The 16,837-nt window shown below is 35.5% G+C and overlaps 1 protein-coding gene across 4 annotated transcripts in view; it reads left to right on the top strand.

Annotated features, from left to right (window-relative positions):
• The window catches only part of LOC126825412 (inactive phospholipase C-like protein 2), a 369,332-nt gene that overhangs the window by 9,146 nt on the left and 343,349 nt on the right, over positions 1 to 16,837 (top strand). The window lies entirely within an intron of this gene.

Here is a 16,837-nt window from a genome sequence, read left to right as displayed (position 1 = left end):
CGGTCATCCGGAACCTCCTAGAGGTGACCAACAACCCTTCTATTTAACCTGAATACGATCCACCACTCATCATTATCACTGATTTCACGATCCAAAAGAATTGAACCACCAAGCTACGTAATTACTCTTTTAACTCTATACTCCGCTAACCACGCAACCTTCAGTCCGATCGTAGCAAACTCCTTACGTATTCTAGTCTTTTATTCCTCCTCTGCGAGTTTGAAGACTAAGAGGTTCCGGATGACCGAGACTATACATATCAACTTATCCCATCAATACAGAAGAAGATGAAACAACCACTGCCTCAGCCATTCTGGAGACCATTATCTACTATTCACTTTAAATCGCTCCATAATTATCATCAATCTTTAAACATTCTTAGTAATTAACTCTTCTTTTTTATCATTTTAAACAATTTTTTCTAATCATTTTAGCAATTTAATCAAATTTGTACATACATGTAATCTTATACTTCAATTAAATTTAACAATCTTTTCTTTCTTTTTTTAACAATCTTTATACTGTACATAAATAAATTTAAAAATCCTGTGACGTCATCACCATTATTGTATATAAGGCGTCACAGGATCATCATAATTTAATCTTGATAAAGGGTATTGCACCCGAAACGTCGACCCTTTAAACAATCTTCTACTTCTACAAGTCTGTTGTGTATTCTGTTGAGCGGGGATTCTTTAATTTTATTTTACTTCTCCGCCCCGCCGGTATCATCTTTTGATCCAGTCTCCACGCAGATGTATCAGCCTGTCCAGCTTTAATTACTCTCTAAGGGAGTGTTGCCGTACCCTTTTCCTGGTTCCTTGTTTTAAAATGAAAAGTTCCCCTCTTCCAATTTTATTGGAATGGATAAAACAGACATACATTTTTAGCCTGAATTTTTATAGATATTATTCTAGTTGTCGCCGGCGACAAGTAGATTTTTTTTCTACTTGTCCATTGAAAATGTTACTTGGATTCGACAAGTAGACAAGCGTTATTTCGACCCCTGTGTTAAACGAATAATAGATAGGCCTATAGTATAACTCACTTCAAAAAACTATTTTGCCAAATGACATTACTTCCAGTGACAATGAAAATGATTAAATTAGTTGTATTAGTAAGTGCAGGGGGACTGCACCACACATAATTTACACAAAAACAAATATACGCACAAGACACATTATGCAGAACTCACAAACAAACACACAATTCAAATAAAGGGAATACATCTGGGGACTAGCCGTAAGCGTCCACTGCGCTGTACAGTCCTGGGGCTGTAGTGACACAGACGTCATTCAAATTTGAAAACAATCAGGAATAAAACCCAGAGAAACCATTGTGAACAGTAATGTCAGCATGAGTCATGATCTGCTACATGTACATTGTATATGTTACAAGAAATATGAATGTAAGCATAAATTAGTTGTATTAGTAAGTGCAGGGGGACTGCACCACACATAATTTACACAAAAACAAATATACGCACAAGACATATGCAGAACTCACAAACAAACACACAATTCAAATAAAGGGAATACATCTGGGGGCTAGCCGTAAGCGTCTACTGCGCTGTACAGTCCTGGGGCTGTAGTGACACAGACTTCACTCAAATTTGAAAACAATCAGGAATAAAACCCAGAGAAACCATTGTGAACAGTAATGTCAGCATGAGTCATGATCTGCTACATGTATATGTTACAAGAAATATGAATGTAAGCATATTGTAGTAAAATTTAACTATACAAGTAACCACCAGCGGTTGCCAGGCAGGATACGCCCACATTTTGCAAAAGATGGATAGAGAACAAGCTAAAAACACAATTTTTCGTACAATCAGAGGCCATAATCCAGGAAGTTACGATCCGATCTGCGAGAATATCAAAAGGAACCGAGATCTTTGGGTCATAAACTTACATTTCAAGTTTCATCAAAATCAGAAGACAATTGTCACCTCTAGAGGGTTCACAACCTCAATATACCATATTTTTACGCTATTTGTCAGTTTTGGGCCGATTTTCACGAAATTCGAACTCAACCAACCTTAAGGTGTAACGCTGATATACTAATACGGTTTTTATACGCCCACATTTTCATGTGGACTTATATTGTCGTCGCCCCTGTCCATCCGTCCGTCGGCCCACAATTGTTTGTGAATACTCTACAGGTCACAATTTTTATCCCATTTTATCCGACTTGAAATATAGATTTATCACCCTGAGATCTCGGTTCCTTTCGATATTGGCATGTATCGGACTGTAACTTCATGGATTATGGCCCCTGATTGTACCAAAAATCACGTTTTTAGCTTGTGGACCCTCTGGAGGTCACAATTTTCATCTGATTTTGATGAAACTTGAAATGCATGTTTATAACCCACAAATCTCAGTTCCTTTCAATATTGGCAAATATCGGACCAGAACTTCCTGAATTATGGCCCCTGATTGTACGAAAAATTGCGTTTTTAGCTTGTGGACCCCATAGAGGTCATAATTTTTACGGCAATACTATATACAGGAAAACAACCGGAAAACACCATTTTATACTGAATACCGGAAAACACCGGAAAAACACTAAATACCGGAAAAACACTAAATACCGGAAAACACCCTAAATTGGTAAGCAGGAGCCTGGTCCTCTGTGTGCGGTTTTGGACCAAGTGAGCGCCGATGAAGGAAGGTCAAGGTCATTACGATGTTCGTTTTACAAATACCCCCCCCCCCCCCCCCCCCAAAAAAAAAAAAAAAATTCCGGTTTTTTTTTTTCAAAAATTTTTTTGCCGAAAAAAAATTTGTAACAAAACAAAAATTCGAATTTTTTCGAAAAATTGGTTTTACAAAAAAACATTCCGTAGAGAATAATTTTACAGAGAAAAATACTGGAAAAAAAATTAGAATTTTTTTTGGGAAAGAAATTTGGGAGAAGAAATTGTTAAAAAAAAATTGTTAAAAAAAAATCTGAAAAGAAATTTTTCTTTGACCGTAGGCGATTGCTCGCTTGTATGTTGATGAACTTATTTCATCAGCGCTCACCTGGTCCAAAACCACACGCGAGGACCAAACTCTGGGTTACTAAATAGCTACCGGAAAACTTAGAAGAGTAAACTGTGCCCGAGATTTATTTAGAGAGCGCGCAGCACCTCTCCGGGAGGGATCATCGTCAGGGTGGGACGGGGGTGGAATTTCCAGTCACGTGACGAACATAGATCTTCCGTTCCTCAACCCATATTATTTCAACTGTCATTGTCATTAATCACAAATTACGGGATGAAATACGAAAATGCAGGTTTACTTTGAAATAGTGCAAATGATAATTTTCCATCTACAATCTTCTGATCAAAGGATGCAAGTTCTTACACAGTGCAGCATAATTTGTGCAACAGAAGACATCTCGAATATCAATTGTCTGAAAAAACATTTTCTCGGGGACATTTTTTTCCAAATACGCATTCGGTGTAAGTCTTCAGCCACCAGGAAGTGGTTAACATAGTAATGTTTTATTACGGTAGTAGTACATAAAACAAATTGGTTGCCTGAGAGGGTTCTCGGGGGGAAAGTAGGCTAGAGTCCTCTATTTCACAAACAAAAACAACAATTGCTTCCTTGAAAATTTATCGATCAACCCTTTTCACAGACGTCCAGCTTACCACTTCCCGTCAGTGCAGTAAGATAGAATATATAGTTTTCTCATGGACAATTGGGCGAAAGTTGGGGTTTTGTCAAGGAAAACTGGTCAACAAGTTGGGGAAAAAGGCTCGAAAAGTAATCCAGAAAAAAATCCTGTGTGTGGCCCTCGGAATATGATGGAATATGTTGAATATTATTATGGTTCAAGTGATTATATTTGACCCTGGAATGAAAGTAAGCTCAGAAACAAGTAGATTGTTAGCCCTTCCAACGAGATGGATAGCTCTTGGAAAGGATAGACACTTTTCAGATTACAGCCTGTCCGAGAATTGCGTGGCATCCATTTCGTTTGGTGATTAGGACACATAGCGGTTAAACCGGGAACTTCAACTCGAACTATTCAGAGATTTATTAACTTTTGATGATACTTTCTGTTTTATGATGCAATTTTTTGTTACCTAAGGAGGAGTTGGCCTAGTCGTGCCTTCCACTTATTCGTACCACCCTGATGCCAGCGTTACTGGTAAGGATCAGGAGACCGGCGCAACTGGCATATAATGGGGCCCTCCGATGGCAGTGTTTAATCTACTGAAACACTGAAATCTACTGAAAACTAAAATTAAAATACAAAATAAAATATGGTCAATGATGGAGGTAGACTGATTGCGTTCTTGAAAACATTCAAAACATAATAGGCATCAACAAAATTTTGGAGAAAAAAAATCTGAAATTTTTTTTTTGGGGGGGGGGGGGGGACTATTTGTAAAATGAACACCGTAATGACCAGGCATCGATATTTCCGCGCACATGCGCACGGTGTGCGCAGGCACATTTGCTTGAAAATTTTTTTTTGCAGGCACATTTTGAAGATATCACCCGGCACTATTTTTTGCCGCCCAGCACAAAGAAAAAATTGAAAAAGGCCCGGTCGTATTTAAACCCCTTCGTCTTTCTCTGTACACAAACTCGGCGCCCGAAATTTACCATGGCAATTAAACGGCAAAGCCATGGTAAAAGCCGACGTACGCAAACCATGTCTGTCACGGCATAATTTATTATTGTGTGCCGTAGTAGACCCTATCACCCCAAATTAGTTTAAAGAAAGATGTATTGGTATTTTGTTTATTTATACTTAGAAGATGTGTAGGCCTAGTTCTATTCATTTTACAATTATTCTACGGTCTTTATATTTGTTTATTTGCCGTAAATAGGTCACCCAGACCAATTTATGGCACTCCAATGTTAAAGGTTTGAATGTCGTAATTGTCCAACACGTGCCTGCAAATTTTCACGATGATCTTATTTTATTTCTTACCTGTGTTGACCGTGGATTTGCTACGGCCCGAGAGTAGGACTAGCAGGACGATGAGAGCTTTCCCAGTTTTTGCCTGACCTGATTCCCATTCCACCGTAATAATAATAATATTCGTGAGACACGTACAACAACTTTACAAACAATTCAAATAATACAACGTGTTTTAATTATCAATATCTACCTGTTGTCATAATTCGTTGTACTCAAATAAAACACAAACACCGTTTTAATAATTTTTAATCTCAAAGTAATAAAGTAATATTTGAAAAAAAAACCCCAACAAAACAACAAATACCGAAAGGTCCTCAACTTATCTATCCAGAGAAACAGAGTGGGGAGGGACAATTTTATGCTCGGTTGGGTGGTGTCAAAAAGTTTTTAGATCCCTGTATCATTGATGAAAATTAAGTGAATTTGGTAAAATTTGAATATATACATGTAAATGGAAATTTGATTTGCACTGAACCAAATACAAAAGGCAGCAGATGCTCTGAAAATACACCAAGAAGGGTTTAATTTTCATAAAAGACCACGCCCCCCCCCTCCCAAAAATGACCCTGCAGGCACATTTTCAAGTGTGTGCGCATCCACACTCAACTTTTATAGAGCCCTGCAAAATGGCCGCTGTTCGTTCTCAAATAGCGTAAAAATATGGTATATCAAGGTTGTGGATCCTATAGAGTCACAATTTTTATCCGATTTTGTTGAAACTTGAAATGTAAGTTTATAACACAAAGATCTCTGTTCCTTTCGATATTTGCGCATATCGAATTGTAATTTCCTGAATTATGGCCCTTGATTGTAGGAAAAATCACCTTCTTTTTAGCTTGTTCTCTATCCATCTCTCGAAAATGTGGGCGTATCCTGCCTGGCAGCCGCTGGTTATCCATTTTACAAATCCGTTTGAATATATCACTGTTACACCCTAAGGGTTGTTGAGTTCGAATTTCGTAAAAATCGGACCGAAACTGACGGACAAAATGACCGCCTCTCATTTGCAAATACATGTAGTGTCAAAATATTGTGTATCAGGGTTATGGATCCTCTGGAGGTTACAATTTTGATGAAATTTGAAATGCATGTTTATAACCCAAATATCATGCACCTTTCTATTTTCGTGCGTATCGAATCGTAACTTCCTGAATTATGGTCCCTGATTGTACGAAAAATTGCATTTTTAGCTCTTGGTTCCTCTAGAGGTCACAATTATTATCCGATTTAAAAAAAAAACCTTTGATTATATCACCATTACACCGTAATTTTGTCTGAGGTTGAGTTTCATGAAAATCGGACCAAAATTGCCAGACAAAATGGCCGCCCCTCCAGGGCTGCCGACAACCAATATCGCAGTGCAATGTGCGATACATATTTTGTCCATTGCTAATCAAAAATTAAAATCTAACGTTTTTGATTCGCAGTCATTAACATGCCTGTCATTTTGGATATTGACACAAAGATTTATCCACATTTCTCAACACTTTCAACGTAAAATATCAAATAAATTTTATAAACAAAACGGAATTCTCTGTGTGACATTTTCTTCTCGAACTACCCAGACTCAATTCATTATACTATATAATACAGGGACATAACTCTACGAATCGGGACTATTAAACCGGAAATAGTACCACTCACGTTGCGAGACATGTCAATTTTGAGTAATTACATGTATATCAGTATTCAAATTGAAAAAAATAAATTCAGTGTAACCCCCTTGTATTGTAAATAAAATATAAAAAATAAATATGTGTAAACGTATTGTAAAATGAGAAATCAAAGTAAGAATTCACGTAAACTATTATTGTTTATATACGCCCACATTGTATATTGTTGTCACCCCCGTCCGTCGTCCACTGTAGAGGCTAAAGTTAATATCCGATTGACTTTAAATTTATACACATTGATTAAGGTCATGAGATGAAGAAGCCTATTGATTTTCAGTGATTTCCGATAATTACTGCCAGAGTTAAGGCTCTTGGTCACTTCAAGAAATCTTGTAACGCTCTAGAGGCTAAAGTTATCATTCGATTGACTTCAGATTGATACACAGAGTTTAAGATCTTGAGACGAACAAGTATATTGATTTTCAATGAATTTTTATAAAAGACTTGAACAGCTACATGTAAGGCTGACCTTAAAAATATCTTTGTTTCACCAAACCCGACCCACAATCGAGGAGAAGGGTCGGTAGGTCGGGGTTTTTTTTCAGATTTTTTTTTTAAAGTTAGAGAAATCAATACAGAAAACTTATTAGCTGTATACTACAGATTCATTAATTTTGTTTAATGAATTTGGGGTCTGACGTAAAAAGTAACGAACTGAAAGTCTTTTTATTAAACTTAAGAGCTAATTTGACAGCTTAATAATTTTCCGGGTGGAAACATTTGTCTTCTTTATTCAATTGGCAAAAAAATCAATGACATCGGGAATTTTTCGTGATGCCCGACTCGCAAACGATTTGCCACGAACTTGAAGTGTGAAACTCCTTCAACACGTTTTTAACGATAGTGCGGGTTGTGCCTTCATTTTTCTCGAAAACGGATATTGAAAATATCGTCGTTATGTTTAAAACTACGCACCACAGACAGAAGCAGAATCATTTCGTGGGAATGGACGTGTATTCGTCTGCAACCATTTTGTTGAGAAGCGACATCTATGACGCTTTAGTCTTGATCAACCAGTTTCAATAATGAATCAAACCATAGCCATAGTAAAGGGAAATAACTCTCGTGACATATTTCAGGTTGACACACAAAATAAAATAAAAAGATCGTGGAAAAGTGCAATAAAATAATTTAAGTCGGGGGTGGTTTTAGTTAGTCGGTCGCGTTAGGCGAAACAAAGATATTTTTAAGGTCAGCCTAAATCCATGATATTAAAATTTTCGTATACTAAACGTTAGCATGGGGCAGAACTTTATAAAAACCAAACAAATTCTAATGGGTTTCTGATAATTACCTCATGAGTTGTTACTCTTAATCAGATTTTAGTTTATTATAAATGTTTCATTACCGAAAAAAGTAAAAAATATGCGACAACACTTGTTGACTGCCTGGACGATTTAGCTGCTGTGGGCGTATGTTTCGTTTCCTGGCAACCTATCTTTAATATTTGTGCATATTGGACTGTAACTTCCTGAATTATGGCCCTTGATTGTACGAAATATCACGTTTTTACATGTAGCTTGTGGTTCCTTTAAAGATCACAATTTTTATCCGATTTTAAAAAAAACGTTTGAAATACAGTGTATATCACCGTTACACCCTAATGATGGTTGATTTCAAATTTAGTGAAATTTTTATACGTCCACATTTCAACGCCCACATTGAAATGTGGAGGTATATTGCCGTCGCCCCCGTCCGTCCATCGTCCACAATTTCTTGTGAACGCTCTAATGCCAAAAGTTATCATCCAATTATTTTAAAATTGATATATGTTGTTTTCATTAGTGAAATGAAGAAACCTATTTAATTTCAATAATTTCCGTTTATTACGTCTAGAGTTATGGCCCTTGTTTCACTTTGTTGAACCTTGTGAACACTCTAATGCCAAAAGTTAACATACAATCTTTGTGAAATTTATATGCAATATTTAAGTTAGTGAAACAAAGAAGCCTATTGAATTTCAACAATTTCTGTTTATTACGTCTAGAGTTACATGTATGGCCTTGTTTCACTTTAATAAACCTTGTGACCGCTCTAACTCCAAAAGTTATCATCCGATCTTTCTGAAATTTACATGCATTATTTAAATTAGTGAAACAAGGAAGCCTATTGAATTTCAGCAATTTCCGTTTATTACGTCTAGAGTTATGGCCCTTGTTTCACTTTATTGAACCTTGTGTACGCTCTAACGCCAAAATTATCATCCGATCTTTCTGAAATTTATATGCATTATTTAGATTACTGAAACGAAGAAGCCAATTGAATTTCGGCAATTTCCGTTTATTACGTCTAGAGTTATGGCCCTTGTTTCACTTTATTGATCCTTGTGAACGCTCTAACGTCAAAAGTTATTATCCAATCTTTCTGAAATTTATATGCATTATTTAGATTGCTGAAATGAACAAGCCTATGGAATTTCAGCAATTCCTGTTTATTACGTCTAGAGTTATGGCCCTTGTTTCACTTTATTGATCCTTGTAAACGCTCTAACGTCAAAAGTTATCATCCGATCTTTCTGAAATTTATATGCATTATTTAGGTTACTGGAGCGAAGAAGCCTATTTCCGTTTATTATGTCTAGAATTATGGCCCTTGTTTTACTTTATTGATCCTCGTGAACGCTCTTAACGTCAAAAGTTATCATTCGAACTTTCTGAAAATTATATGCATTATTTAAATTAGTGAGACGAAGAATCCTATTGAATTTCAGTAATTTCCGTTTATTACGTTTAGAGTTATGGCCCTTGTTTCACTTTATTGAATCTTGTGAACGCTCTAACTCCAAAAGTTACCATCCGATCTTTCTGAAATTTACATGCATTATTTAAATTGGTGAAACGAAGAAGCTTATTGAATTTCAGCAATTTCCGTTTATTATGTCTAGAGTTATGGCCCTTGTTTCACATTATTGAACCTTGTGAACGCTCCAACGCCAAAAGTTATCATTCGATCTTTGTGAAATTTATATGCATTATTTAGATTAGTGAAACAGAGAAGCCTATTGAATTTCAGCAATTTCCGTTTATTACGTCTAGAGTTATGGCAATTGTTTCACTTTATTGATCCTTGTGAACGCTCTAACGCCAAAAGTTGTGAAATTTATATGCATGATTTGAATTAGTGAAACGAAAAAGCCTATTGAATTTCAGCAATTTACAATAATTACTTTTAGAGTATTGCCCTTGTTTCACTTTGTTAAACCTTGTTAATGCTCGCTCGATTGATGATAGTTATCATCTGATATGTATGAAATTTATATGCATCATTTAAATTTGTGAAACAGGTCTATTGAATTTCAGCAATTTCCGTCAATAATTTCTAGAGTTATGGCGATTGTGAACGTTTGAATGACAAAATTCATCATGTGATTTGTATGAAATTTATATGCATTATTTAAATTAGTAGAACGAAAAAGCTTGTCAAATTTCAACAATTTCTGTAGATTACTTCCAGAGTTGAGACCCTTGTTTCGGTTTGTCGAACCTTGTAAACCCTCAAACGACAAAATTTATAATCTGATCTGTATGGAACTGTCTTGTAAAGGCCCCCAATTACCTACAAAGGAATAAATATGCGACAACCCTTGACGACCGCTCGGACAATTTAGCTGCTGTGGGCGTATGTTTTGTTGCCTGGCAACCTATCTTATGAAATTTCAAATATAACTTTTTGATATTTGTGCATATTGGATCGTAACTTCCATAATTATGGCCCTTGATTGTACAAGGGGTCACGGTGGCTAAGTGGAGTTCGGGTGTTCGATTCCAGCATTGGCCGAAATAGTTCATCCAGATTTTCCGGCGCGGTTCCCCCTTGTCAGTGATGCAGGACGGAAGATTTGACAAGGACAGCTCTCTAGTCGTTTGGATAGGACGGAAAACCATTGTCCCCATGTACACATTGGCGTGCAAGTAAAAAATCCCTTGACAGTTGGAATTCAATATAAGAGTAGACCGTAGTGCCTGGCAAAATTTCCTTCATACTGTATGGCGTATGCCCGTCTTCATTAAATTAGCCCAGTTCGGAGCAGAACAGTAAGACGTTAAACTCCATTTCATTTCATTTGATTGTACAAAAAATCGCGTTTTTAGCTTGTGGTTTCTGTAAAGATCACAATATTTATCCGATAACGACTGAGTTCAAATTTTGTGAAAATGGGACCAAAACTGCCCTTGTGCCAATAGTGTTAATGCATTGTCATAGAAATGTGGACGTATATTTCTGTCGGTCTGTCCGTCCGTCCGTCCATCGTCCACAATTTCTTGTGAACACACTACAGACTACATTTATCATCTGATTGTTTTGAAATTGATATATATTGTTTGCTTTAGTGAGATGAAGAATCCTATTTAATTTCAATAACTTCCGTTAATTTCTTCTGGAGTTATGGCCCTTGTTCACTTTGTTGCACCTTGTGAACGCTCTAATGACAACGGTTATGATCCGATCTGTTTGAAATTGATATGCATCATTTAAATTAGTGAAAAGAAGAAGCCTATTGAATTTCAGCAATTTCCGTTAATTACGCGGTGAGTTATGGCCCTTGTTTCACTTTGTTGTACCTTGTGAATGCTCAAAGGACAAAAGTTATTATCCGATCTGTATGAAATTTATATGCATCATTTAAATTAGAAAAACAAAGAAGCCTATTGAATTTCAGCAATTTCAGTTAAATACATCTAGAGTTATGGCTCTTGTTTAGCTTTGTTGAATCTTGTGAATGCTTGAACGACAAAATTTATCACTTAATCTGTATGAAATACATATGCATCATTTAAATTAGTGAAATGAAGAAGCCTATTGAATGTCAGCAATTTCCGTCAATTACATCTAGAGTTATGGCCCTTGTTTTATACTTTGTTGAACCTTGTGAACGTTCGAACAACAAAAGTTATCATCCGATCTGTATGAAATTATGCATTATTTGAATTAGTAAAACGAAAAACCTGTTGAATTTCAACAATTTCTGTAGATTACTTCCAGAGTTACGGCCTTTTTTTTAGTTTTTAGAACCTTGTGAACTCTCAAACGACAAAAATTATAATGTCATCTGTATGAAATTGTCTATATATTCCCCAAATTACCTACAAAAGAATAAATATGCGACAACCCTTGTCGACTGCTCGAACGATTTAGCTGCTGTGGGCGGTTGTTTTGTTGCCTGGCAACCTATCTTTGTATTTTAGATGACAGCGAAAAAAGCTCCCCTTAATGAACAAATTGAAAAAATCGCTCCCCTAAAAAAGCTCTCCCACTCCCAGTTTCGATAAGAAGAGTGGTTTAGAAATTAAGGAGAATGATCTGATATTAAGGAAAATGATTAGTTGTTTGTATGGGAAATGGTTCTGAAGATCAACAACTGCGTGTAAGGGGCCATTCTTGGTTACATAAATGATAATAAACATCATCTGCTAAATAATAGCACTCGTAGTTGTACGGTCAAGTCAAACTTCTGCTGTCGTCTATAACTACAGTACATAATGTATTCTAATAGAAGTAATTTTCTAAATATATATAGCTTGTAAAAATTTTGTTTAAAAACATAACCCCTATTCAAAATATAATCATTTTCGCTTGAAATTTCCATCAAAATATAATCTATTTCTTCCGGAATTATTCTCATTGGAAATTTTTATGTGCCATCTCTCGTAAGTTCTCAGGTTTCGCGACAGTTCTACTTTTAATTTCAGTTAAATTAACCAATGGTTCATAGGAACCATGTGCGATCACATTATACTAATTACACCAAATAAATGTTCACAATGACAGCATGGTGGCGATCGGAATGGGAGTCTTTCACGCTCTTTTAAAAAAAAAACCCAAATACATGTCCATGATTATATGGAGAGCGATTTTCAATTTTAAGGCGAGGGAGAAAAACCTTCCCTCGGTCAACATTCGGGTGCGCGACAGGCGCTCGCAAGCGATCGCACGCCTCAAAAGATAATGACTGTATTGCGTATGCTCTCCAGATAAGAATATTGCGTCAGTGTTTGACATGACTTGTGGAATCTCTAGTCTCGTTCTTTCTTGTCCCTTGTTAAAAATGACACTGAACGCCTTATGGTACACGATTCGTGTACCAATGGTAAAATGTTTATTTTGTCTTAAATGTTGGATATGAGAAGCCCATCTTTTCCAGGTAAGATCATAACATCAATGTTGATTTAAATTGACAGATAATTTGTGTTTTCAATGTTGAAGATTTTGGATGATATTGAGTTAGAGACTTAGCTACTTTAAACAATAATATTATATACTTTTCAAAAAAAGTAGGGGATATTGAAATGCAAATACCTATGCAGGTTGTGATATGATAAATAATCATGGACACTTGACATGCTTTGATATTATGTTCACAGATGAAGAACTTGTCGCCCCAACAGAACCACTGAGCTGTATGTGCGACACGCAATAGCACCATACACAAGGGAGGGGTACATTGTCAAATTTGACACTTCAAGGAAGGGTTGATGAAAACTACCACTTGCTTGTGTATCCTATCCATGTTTGCTTACCTATCGGTTCTTGCATAAGATTTACTGTTTAGCATATCTTTAGTGTGTTACGTTCAATTTGATCAAAAGACGTTTTCGTCAACGTCAACAGACAACACTGCAAGAATTGGTCATGGCACTGCAAGAGAAGTGGGCCATGATGAATTGCTGGATGTCTGAGGATTGGTGGAGCAAATCAAAAACATCCATTTTCACTTTTGACAGTGTACATGTATCTCTTTGCGAGTGAAATGAGGCCGTCAGATAAACCGCCCATATGAACTGTTTATGTTCATGTCACATGTGTAGGCAATTGGCCTGGTCTGTTATTAACATACACTGGTTACCTCTAATACATGTAGAAACAGCAGTGCATTTCCGCAGTTTTGCATTGTTTCTGAATATCCCCTACTTTTTTTGAAGAGTATATAATACAAAACTGACCCACAGGCTAGGTAACTTAATATTAATAAGGAACAGCATCTAAGAAATAACTTACCAGAGATCTGCCCTTCAGTATGGTCCACTCACCTTCTTATACAATTTTCAGGACTTTTTTATACCTTAGCTTTGTTTCTTAGTAACCCTAACTTTATAATCCTTAATACCTTAATTTCTAACTTTATAATCCTTAATACCTTAATTTCTAACTTTATAATCCTTAATACCTTAAATATGCGGCACCCCTTGTTGACTACTCAGAAGACCTAGCTGTTGTAGGCTTATGTTTTGTTGACTTTCAAACTATCATTAAAATTATTTTATCTCGCTCTTAATTCTTCAAAACATAAATCTTTATTCAGAATTTACGGTTAGTCATGCAAACAACAAACACTGAATTTCAGTGTTATGGTTAGTGACATGCTCCAATTCTTTTAGAGTGTGTTAATTAAAGTAATGATGCCTAATTTGTATATTCGGAAAATATCAAATTTCTCTAATTGATTATTTTTATACGCCCACATTGAAATCTAGACGTATATTGTCGGCGGTCCGGTGTCCAAAATTGCTTGTGGATGCCCTAGAGGCTAAAGTTAATATCCGATTGACGTTAAATTGATACACAGTGTTTAAGGTCATGAGACGAAGAAGCCTATTGATTTTCAGCGATTTCCGATAATTACTGCCAGAGTTATGGCCCTTGATCACTTCAAGAAATCTTGTGGACGCCCTAGAGGTCAAAGTTGTATACCAAGGATTAAAGTTATTTCTTTGTGAATAACAGTAACATACGTATATAAATTAAACTAGAAAATAAAACTGTTTTACTTTTTACATGAAGAAAAACTGTGTTTAAAATTGCCTGTAAGAGACAGGCTGCTCATGACTGTAACATGTCTTCCTACCTACAATTTAACATCAGTAATAATGTGTGATAAATAACACTATTACACTATTAAAGTCAACCTTTATTTTTTCAAATCCTCTTTTTTATGTTGTTTTGTCAGAACACATGTAGTTATGAAAAGAGTTACATTTTTTTTTTACTTTGTTTTACACAGATCAAAAACATGTTAACTGTGATTTATTAGATGCTATTTTGATATATTTTTCATCCATATAAGTGCACAAGCAAATTAAATTGCTTTCAGAATAACCACATTTAATAATTAATAGGATTTAAAGGGATTATTTTGTTACAGGTACAGTATCTTGTACCTTGAATTTTAGAATTTTGTTAGGAAGTTCATTTTATGTACTAATTATGGCTGCAACAATGAATCGATGACCCACTATGTTTTAAAAATCTATGATGCACGATACAATCACTAGCCGTATCGCGATTCGTTATCCAAATAACAATTTCAGAAAAATAGACTGATATTCCTTTAAATGCGTAAATAAGTCCATGAGCAAAATAATTTTTTTACTTTCAGCGAGTGTTAAGGCATTTTCGACACATGAAGTGGCTCATTGTAGCTATTTCGTCGAGATTAAAATATCAGTCTGGTTAAGCAAGTCATGCTGGAAATTAAGTTGCGTTCAAATTACACACTTGAATAATATGCAGAAAAAAACAACATATTAATATATATAGGCCTATATACGTCTATAATATGCGATTTGTAATAATATTCCTGTATAAGAATGGCGATTTGTATACTGAATACATTGATCAGCACATTTTCAATGTATATTAATATTTGATATTAAAATCTTCGTAATGTTATTTCCTTTGCTGTTCCCTAATCTATGACTAATCTGACTACGCGGAAGCTTTTCATTAGCTGTAATTTATTAATAATGAATCCACCAAATTCAAGTCCCACAATCAACAAAAGCAATATTGAGATCGAAATCCCCTATAAGTCACAAGTGAAGTATGGGAGTTTTTAGGATTCCCCCGTTATGCATGACAGCAATGAAAACCGGTCAGTTGACCGAGGAAAACACCACATTTAAAATAAATCATAAAAGTAGGCCTTCGTATTTTGACAGTGAAAGACTGTCAAAATTTAACAGCATTTTTAAAATTTATTTCCTGTATCGTGATATTAATCGTATCGTAGACTATGAATCGTGATGTGCATCGTATCATGGCCTGGCATATCTTTGCAGCCCTAGTACCAATACCAACTTTAAACAGTTTTTGAATAGAAACCAAACAAATTCTAATGATTTGTGATAATTTCTTGAAAATGTGTTATGTAAGAGCTAAATCTGCCTATTACAGGTTTTTATTTTGACTTCAAATGTTATATAAATGATTTATTCAGACATAAATTCACATGACAAGCTTAAAATCAACCCTCTAGACTGTCGGATGGCGCAGATGCAAACAGATTAAAATATGATTGCCATTTAATGATTTAATTTAAAAATGGAGAAGCGAGGCTGAGTCTCAATAAACAATTAATGTTGCTACATGTACGATAATAAACAATCCATGTCAAAATGTCAAACAGTGATAATGTCGCTCAGAATATAATAATTTGAAAGAAATTTTCAATATATTAACTTTGAAATTGAATTATCTATTTTGGAACTATTATACATGTAGCAAGAAGGGCCAACTCATTATCTAAATCTTAAATGATGCATTTTTATACACCCACATTGAAATGTGGTCGTTTATTGTTGTCGCCCCTGTTCGTCCGTCCGTATGTCGTTTCGTCGGTCCGGCGTCCACAATTGCTTGTGGACGCTCTATAGGCTAAAGTTAATATCCGATTGACTTTAAATTTATACACAGTGTTTAAGGTCATGAGACGAAGAAGCCTATTGATTTTCAATGATTTTCGATAATTACGGCCAGAGTTATGGTCCTTGATCACTTCAAAAAATCTTGTGGACGCTCTAGAGGTCAAAGTTAATATCCGATTGACTTTAAATTTATGCACAGTGTTTAAGGCCATGAGACGAAGAAGCCTATTGATTTCCAGCGATTTCTGAAATTACTGCCAGAGTTATGGCCCTTGATCACTTTGAAAAATCTTGTGGACGTTCTAGAGGCAAAAGTTAATATCCGATTGAATTTAAATTTATACACAGTGTTTAAGGTCTTGAGACAAACAAGTATATTGATTTTCAGTGAATCTTTATGACTTGAACAGCTAAATCCATGATGTTAAAAGTTTCATATACTTAACGTTAGCATGGGGCAGAACTTTATAAAAACCGAACAAATTCTAATGGTTTTCTGATAATTACTTAATGAGTAGTTACTCTTAATCAGATTTTAATGTATTATAAATGTTTCATTACCGAAAAAAGTAAAAATATGCGACAACACTTGTT

Source organism: Patella vulgata, chromosome 6 (assembly GCF_932274485.2).
Source record: "Patella vulgata chromosome 6, xgPatVulg1.2, whole genome shotgun sequence".
Taxonomy (NCBI): domain Eukaryota; kingdom Metazoa; phylum Mollusca; class Gastropoda; family Patellidae; genus Patella; species Patella vulgata.
This window is presented reverse-complemented; position numbering and strand designations above follow the sequence as displayed.